Consider the following 8,727-nt stretch of genomic DNA (forward strand, 5'->3'; position numbering starts at 1 on the left):
AGCAAACAGTGGAGGGGATGGGAGGCAAGACTGCAGTGCCTCGATAAGCAACCACCCTTCTCTGCAACCTCCATCCTGCAGATTATTGTTTTATTATGTTTCAGAAACACCACCAGTACGGTTGAGAAACAGGAAGCTGTTAGGCCATAGCTATTCATGGAGCTTGTTAAATATACAATAACTGGAACAGGATTTTAGTCAAGTGCCTCTCACAAAGCTGTCCAGTAAGTCACTAACGAGCACATTTGCTCAGTGCCTTCTCATTGGGTATAACAAATATCATATATATATATATACACTACATCCCACATCCCTATGAGGTTTTAGTGAAGTATGTTCCTGCTAACTTTGTTATTATTGGATCATGCTTAAATTCACTAAAATAAAAAATATATCAATTTTAGGAATGTTGGACTAAGCAGTATAAAAATACATTTTTATTGAATTTCTACTGGGAAATATTTTCAACTGTTTTCTGTTATTAGAGCAAACCAGGCCAACTTGACATTCATTAATGTCTGGTGCGACATACACATGCAGATCTAAGGAGTAATCTAATTTCCTTTGTTAAGTGAACAAGTCGTACAGCTTTCCAGCATGGCACCAAACAATCCTATGTATCTGTCATGCATATAAAAGCTTTAACTTGAAAGGAGGGTTTTTCATGCTTACTTCTAAATTTGCAACTACTAAGCAGCGTTCTGTGCTCAGGAAGAACTTGTTTAAAGTACATATGCTCTCCACAGAGTCAGCTGCAGTTCAAACACTTATTCAGCCTCTCTTTATACTCCATTGTTCTTTCCTGTACAAGAACAAAAATCCACACAGCTAGAAATACATATCACTCACACTGAAATAAAATTGAATTATTTTTTTCCACTGAAACATGATGTGTTTCATTCAAAGCATCTATAGATGCACATAAAAATGGTTTTTTTTTTTTTTCCTTAAGCATTCTTATATTCCTTACAAGTTTTCATAGTCTTAGCAGCTAACACTATTATGGTTACAGTACAGAACATACCTGATAACAAATGGCTACTGTCATTGTAAATTGCAAATACAAAGTGTTCACTGCTTTATTTTGAAAGCCCCATTTGTCACGTCAGGAGATGTTTCAAGCTGTAGGTGTCATTTCATCTTCTAAAACATACGATTTTTATCTTAGTATTTTCAAAGATAACATTACAATTCAATAAGAAGTGCAAATCTACCTCCCCCTCTTGATGTAAAATGTTTTCACATGGTTGGGTCAGGTTGCAATTTGAGAAGATTCAAGCTGTCCTAAATTTCTGCTAATGAAGTTTGGGATTCTCTGTCCTGTTGCCTTTTTTTTTTTTTTTTTAAATTTTAAATGTAGGTGTTAATTTTTCAAACTGTATTTCTGCAAAATTTACTTCCTGTCCCTTTATTTATCATGAGTTAGGAGAACATGCGTATTTTTTTAGCTGCCAAAAGCCCTTTCAGGTCCTTGGGGGTGGTAGGTTTTCGTATGCAATTTTCTATTTTAGTGTGGATGCTCATTCATCATAGCTTACTTTTCCTTGCAAATAACTACAGTAGGGGAAATATGCATGATCTTAAAGCTTGTCCCTTGACAGTTAACCTTGGAAAGAACAAACAACTTGAAATCATCAAGGAAAGGAAAGGGCAGAGCTGTCTTGGGAGGACATACAGACAATTTAGAGATTAAAAGAAACTAACAAGATCAGAAGATTAGCCCTAAGCATGCAGAAGGGAGGAAGAACACAAGGGCTACCTGCTATCACCATATTCCACGTCTGGAAGAAGTAATTCATTTTAAAAACTCTTCTCATACAAGAGAATGTTTAACAGTGGCTCAAATGAATGAGGTGTTGCAGAAGGCAGACTGTAAGCAGTTACTTAGAATAACTGAAATGATTAAGGTCTGGTGTGCAGCTGTACTCTGATTGCAGTCAGTTGTTAGAACTGCTTCTGCACCTACATGCTTAGCAAAGGACCATGGCAATACAATGTTAAATAATACAGAAGACTTGGTCAGTAACAGATGCCAGAAAATTTGAAGCAAATTTGAGATGACCGAACATTCAGAGTGCTCTTACTGCTTAAAACATTGTCAAATATTTTACAGGGTGTCAGGGTATTCCAAGTTACTTAAAGTATAACATTCAAAATTAGTGTTTTAATAGGTGAAATTAAGGTTAAGTACTCAAAATTCTCCCTTGCAAATGTAATCTAATGCATGAGCTCTCGTGCAAAGACAGTGCATATGTTAAATCAGACTTGTACAAACAGCCTGCTCAGGCAATAACCTGAAGAAAGAGACCTATACATGTTCCCTTTAAAAACAACAAAATATTTCTACATCTCAAGAAGAAAATATGCTTTTTAGTATAGAATATGCTGTCATCCAGAGCAAAAATAAACATTTGAATGATTCAGAATAATTTCAGTCTAAATTAAGGCATAAAACAAACACTCACTTGCCATTCCGTAACACAATAAACATTTTTGTTCTGGAGCTAATCAGACCTTTAATTGCTGGATCCAAGTTAACAAATTCTCCCCAGTCAGGGTAAATTAGTGTGATTTGGATATAATTTGTATATTATAAATTACAATTTATGGACTGAATGGAGATGCTTGGCAATGACACACGGGCTTTATAACTTGACCTATCTGATCAGGTGGGGGGACAGAGGAGGAGGGAGGGGTATGACATCTGACCCTCTTGTCAGCATCCACAGAGCTACACACTGATCTTTAAATTCAGAAATACCACTGAATGTTCCTGTTAATACTTGTCTTGCTGCACAATTTGCTAGAAATATGTGCTGGTTAAAACTATGTATTGTTATACAATTTAAAGTTACCCTCTTAAGGAAAGAATTACATTAAATCAATGTCAAGGTTTACACAGCTCCCAGAGGAATTTTATTTCTAGTCTAATCTCCACAATCTAAGTGAAATTAATTTTGTAGTCCCAATTTAGTATTAGGTTTACAGGTCACTTCTGGCACCTACATCCACTGTAAGTAATACATCACACAAACTTCTGATGAGTTAAAGCTGCTGGCTCCTCTTACAGACTACGTGGAAAGAAGTGTAGGATCAGAGACTGTAAAGTAATCTTACAAAAACATCTATTAAAATTCTCTTGTGACATATATTAAAAAGGAGTGGAGTTTATTAAAAAAAAAGAAAGAAAAAACCCTTCTGTGGAGTATTACAGCAGCAGGACTGAACATATTATCAAAAGTGCAATTCAGGAAGGGTGGGCCCTTGCACATTTTGTTTGAAGTACCATATTCTCCTTTGATCTCAAACACATACAAAGAAAACAACCGCCAGACAAACACCTCAGACCAAAGACACTGAAGGGAAGGTCTGGGATTCCTGTTTATGCCAGACCACTCTTACCAATGGCATCTACCCTTCTTCCATTAAGTGCTTACAAACCTGTGCCTGGTGCTGCTCACCCACTCCTGGAGGGGGAATGGACACAAGCAGCTATGTTGCACCTCCTGCTCCTAGCACTCACCTTATAAAACACCCGACATATGGTGGATAACTGTATGCGTGGATGGTAGACAAGAATATGAAGCACAAAGCCATTAATAGCTGTTTTATTAGCATAAAACACGGCACAACCTTCCATCCTCTGAAAAGACAAGTTTTTTAGCTGCATTTTCCTTACCACAAAAAATGTCTTTTTTCAATTTCAATGTACTAAATATCCATATTAGCAGCAGGAGACAACCAATTGATTATATATGGTAAGTGGTGAGAACAGCTGTACAATAAACAGTGAATAGAAGAGAACAAAATAAAACCTACTTTTGCTGTATTATCGTTCAGTTGCAGCAGCTAGCCCGTATTTTAGGCATAACTGATATTTACCATTATTTATGCAATATTTTTTCTTCAGATACTGTGTTTTTAACTATGTCATAAAAAAGAAAAACAAAACATCCAAACACCAAGCTTAAGTCTGTCTGAAAGCATGCCCATTGTTCTATAAACTACTTAAGCACAAAATCATTCTCAAAGATGAAGAAGCAGAACTCATGGGTTTGCGTTTTGTTCTCACAAGAGATCAGCTAACTGTTCCCCCAGATCTCACACTGTCGTCTTTAGCTACAGGCAGAGCAGTTCTCAGGTTGCTTCCCCGGTGTATGAGCCATGATTACCTCTGCAGATTCAAGAAAGACCCAGGCCTTGCAGTTTTAGTCTCTCATGAAGTAAAGACAGTAAGCACCAATCACAAAACACTTAGCACCAACCATTTAAGACAAAATAAATCTTAAAAACAATAAACCAGTCAACACACACACCTTCCCTTCTGTATGTCATACCTACCGCTCCAGTGCTGGCAAAAGGAAGGCCCAGCTTCTTCCAGCCTTTCTTGCTAAGTCTTGCTCTGTGTCAAATAATTTCCTTTGTCAGCCTCTGCCAACATCATCCTTCCCTCATTTCTAGTTTCCAGCCTGACAAGCCAGCTGCATCCCCTGGAATGGGAGCTATCATCCTGTAATTACCACCTCATGGGTTTAGTCATACAGCTGACACAGGGAACCATTGAATTGCCTTTTATTCCTTCATCAGCTAGCTCCCTATTATGTTAGATCGATACATCCATACAGGAAAGTAATATAAAGTAGTGTAGCTCATTCTATCATAGCCTTCCTCTCATCAACATGGCCACATACAGTGATCATAAAATTATTACAACTCCGTATTGTTCAACTATGACTCAACATTGGCTATAGTGGCAAAAAAAAAAAAAAAAAAAAAATCAATTTCTTAAAAAAAAAAAAGATTTTTGTAAGTAATAGAAGGCACACATTGTGTGAGACGATTCATGAAAGAATACGTCAGACTCCAGTTTTTGTTGTATTAAGCACAATGCGAAATAAAGATCAATGCGACAAAAGAAGATCTATCACAAGTAAGCCAATCTTCTGTACACTACTAAGCCACGCTAAAAAGCCTTTTAATCCTTTCTATCTGACAGTGCCTGCTGTTTCCAGTCCCACAGTGTTATTTCATTCAGACTGACAGCAAAAATCTTTCTACAGCCAAGCCTATCTCCTCATTTTCATGTCTCCTCAGTCTGTACACTAATTCATGGCTGCCCAAGTCCTGCACGGCATTTTTGAACTCAGCAGCCATGAAATCAAGCAGGTATACACAAGTCCTCCCAGAGACATGCAAAGAACTTAAGAAATACCCACCCCGAAAATCACTGAGTAAAATTTTCATCCTGAACAATGCAGATACATCTGCTGGGCCTTTAAGGCATATTGTAGCTGTTCCTCAGTGCTACTCAAATTACTAGACACAAGCAAATCTGTCTTCAAGGCTCCCATTTACAGTAAGGTTATGTGTTTATGGTCAAATAATGGCCTGCAAATTGTATAAAAGTAACAGAAGGAAACAGTTTTTCACTAGAGTGTCACTACATGAAGGGCGGAAGAGAACCGGTTAGTTATGGATATACTGAAGACAAGCATAAGTGGTTCCTACCCCTCCTTCCTCCTATCATCCCTTACAGCACAGATTTTTTTTTTTCTTTTTCTTAAACAATGTGAAGCTTGTTCTCACAATGCATTTCATAATCGTGCTACCTACTCAGGTTCACCAAAAATAGCCAAGGGCTTACTCCTGCCACTTAGTGATAATACTGAAAAAGACTACCTATAACGGTGAGTCAAGTCAAGTGGATGGAGCCAGGCTCTTAGTGGTGCCAAGCAGCAGGACAAAGGGCGATGGGCACAAACAGGAACATAGGCAGTTTCATACAAACTTCATTACTGTTTGGGTGACAGAGCACTGGAACAGGCTGCCCAGAGAGGTAGTAGAGTCCCCTTCTCTGGAGATACACAGAATCAGATGCTTTCCTACACAACCAACCTACTCCAGGAAATCTGCTTTAGCAGAGAGATGGACCTCCAGGGGTCCCTTCCAACCTCTATGATTCTATTTTCTATTTCCAAAATGCAAGCCAAATGAGATGGCTGGGTCACTCTTCATCATATATTTACATATATACAGAAGAACAGAACACTTGAGGCTACTACAGGAGCAAAATGACGTCTGGTAAGACGAATCTGGAGTCAAGCAACTGACCAAATTACAGTAATGACCAATTTTGCCCCTTGCTAATACCAAGGCTGGTAAGCAGTACAACAATCCTTTGAACAGATTGAAGAAGCTTGAGGAATATTTGCTTTATATTTAAGTGGTTACTCCTTACTAACCGCTAGCTCTGGTGGCCCTTTCTGCTGCTAGGAATTGCCAAGGGTTAGGGCCTCGCTTTGTTTCTGATGTGAGCAGCTGGGATGGAGGCTTTGGAAGAACAGCAGCAGAAACTCTGTCCAAATCCTGGATGTCTCTTTTGTCCTGGGGCAATGACACAAACCATATGGAGACTCCTGTGGCAGCATCTAAAAATGGAGAAGATTATTAGGTCATTTAACACCTCTTCTAGCCAGGCACGAGACCAAAGGTTTCTAAAATGAAATACTCAAACTCTCATTAAATGTAGTCACTACTCGTTAAAAGAAACTAGGTTAATATTCTTATGAAAGGCATTCCTCATGCTACATAATTTCTCACTGCCTCACTGAAGGACATATCTGGAAATATTTTGCAATGCAATTCAGCTGGCTTCTGCTGCCCACTGACTTTTATTTGTCAGAGTATTCTGAAATCACTCCTATTTATAGTTTTGAAAATGAGCTGTTGGCAGCAAACCGAAATTGTTTAGGCCCAAATTGTGACCTTCCATTAAACTGCTATAATCTGATTTAGGTAAACAGAATCTCCCTCATGCTGTTACTGCGAGGAGAGATGGGTGGAGAACTGCCCATTTTCAACACACCCACAGCTGCCTATCTGCCCTTCCATCTATCCTGGCTCTACAATAAGGGCTCCCCTCCACCCCACAAAGCATGCATCCTGTTAACCCTACCTCTCCCAGAACCGTGTTCCTCCCGCTCAGTGTGAGCAGAGAAGGCCAAGGACTCCTCTAGGCAGTGGGTGAGGAAATGTACTTATTTGTACTTGTTTGGAGATCTTAAAAAGTATGCCATTAGGTGGGCTCTCCTTGTGCCAGGGTGACACTGGTTTTGGCCTGCAAGGTCCTGCAGGTCTAACTTCCATTCACAGCAGTGTCACTCCTACCCCTGCAACAGTATGAACATAGCAGGACTTTGTGTAAATATAAGCTGGGACAAATATATTCCGGATGCATGCTGCCTGCTATATGTATGTAACCAACTGCCAGAATTGGAAAGCCTGAATGAAAGGAGAGAAAGAGCATTGATATTTGGCCGCAGAAGGATCCGTAACAAATGCAAAATATGGATTCAACATGGACTCATTCTTTTGGGTTATTTTGATGGGGATGTTGCACGACAGCAGAAAGCCTCATGTGTGTGACATCAATATTCTCATCACCACCGTTTACCAAATGATACATTCATTCCCCATGGACACCTTCCAGGGAATGTTAAGCCCATCTTCCTAAAACTCATTCCAGCATACTTAGTAGTTTTCACTTAATTATTTAATGGCATTTACTTGTCTGCCTCAGACTCCCTGAGCCCAGCACCCTCCCATTAACATCAATGCAACTCCCAGTGCACTCCAGGGCAGAAACAGGCAAAGAAAGTGCTTTTTTCAGGGCTTCCCATGCACAAAGTAAACGTCAGGAAGACTACATTCTCCCTGCTCCATTCTAACCAATGGCAGGCGACCTTCGAACAGGGACACCAAATTCATTTCCCATGGTTAAAAAAAAAACCGTGCTTTAAGTCTCGTTTCATGCTACAAGCAGCTAAAGGCAATATTTATGTGCAAATAAAAGCGTAACGATGTTTATACCACCGATTACAGCTAGCAAAACATAAGACTTTTAAAGCAAACGGAAGAAAAGGAAGCCAGAGCACGGCTGCCCCCCCCCCGTCCTCTTTCCCCCCCTCACCCCCCAGGCCGCGCACCTGAGCCGCATACGGCCAACTCACCCCACAACGCGGCTGCTACCGGAAGATGACCGGCCCACGCCCGTCCCTCCGCTCCCATCCCCACCTCCTCCCGCCCGACGGCTGCTCTCCGCCACGCGCGGTATTCATTTACTTCGGCCCTCCGCTCTCGCCGCGTGCCGCGAGGGGGCGCCATACGGAGCGGCGGCCCTCGAGGCCGTCGCGGTCGGCGCTGCCGTCGGCCGGTGCCTGGCGCGGGCGGCGCCGTCGCGGCACGGCGCTGCTGCCCCCTCCGCCGGGGAGGAGCGGGAGGCGACGGGCGGGGAGCGGGGCGGCGGGGGGGAGGGCAGCGTTTAAACGGAGGGCGGTGACACCGCACAAAAGATTGCGATAGGCTCCGGCGAGGTTACGGCGGAGGCAACGGGGAGGGGGAGAGCCTCCGTCAGAGCCGTGCAGCGTCTGGCTGGCAGCGCCGCCGCGGCCGCCTCTTCCCAATAGTTTGTCTGAGAGCCCGAGAAGGGAATTTAAAAGAACCTCTTTTCGTTTTATTTTTATTTTTCTTCCCCGGGACTTGGCGATCGGCGGCGGAACATGGCAGGAGGAGCGCGGGGCCGGGCGGGATGCAGCATCCGCGGTCGGAGCGCGGAGCCCCCGCCCTTGTTTGCGGGAAGAGCCTAAGTTGGAGCGGCGGCGGCGGCGCGGCGGGGGCCGGCCGGGGCGGGGCGGCGGCGCCGAGCGGGCCCAGGGCGGCGGGCATGAA

At 42.3% G+C, this 8,727-nt stretch overlaps 1 long non-coding RNA gene across 2 annotated transcripts; it reads right to left on the bottom strand.

Moving 5' to 3' along the window:
• Positions 1-1,346: 1,346 nt before the first annotated feature.
• LOC122163206 lies at positions 1,347-8,162 on the bottom strand. 2 transcript variants are annotated; one of them, XR_006169852.1, is made up of 2 exons: positions 8,010-8,162; positions 1,347-6,428 (listed from the first exon to the last, which is right to left on the bottom strand). It is a non-coding gene; the product is annotated as an uncharacterized LOC122163206 (long non-coding RNA). The 2 variants fall into 2 exon arrangements; XR_006169853.1 differs by having other exon boundaries at positions 7,986-8,024.
• Positions 8,163-8,727: the final 565 nt, after the last annotated feature.

This window comes from Centrocercus urophasianus, unplaced genomic scaffold (genome assembly GCF_019232065.1).
Source record: "Centrocercus urophasianus isolate 14NV4802_14NV808 unplaced genomic scaffold, USGS_Curo_1.0 seq_23, whole genome shotgun sequence".
NCBI classification, from domain to species: Eukaryota; Metazoa; Chordata; class Aves; order Galliformes; family Phasianidae; genus Centrocercus; species Centrocercus urophasianus.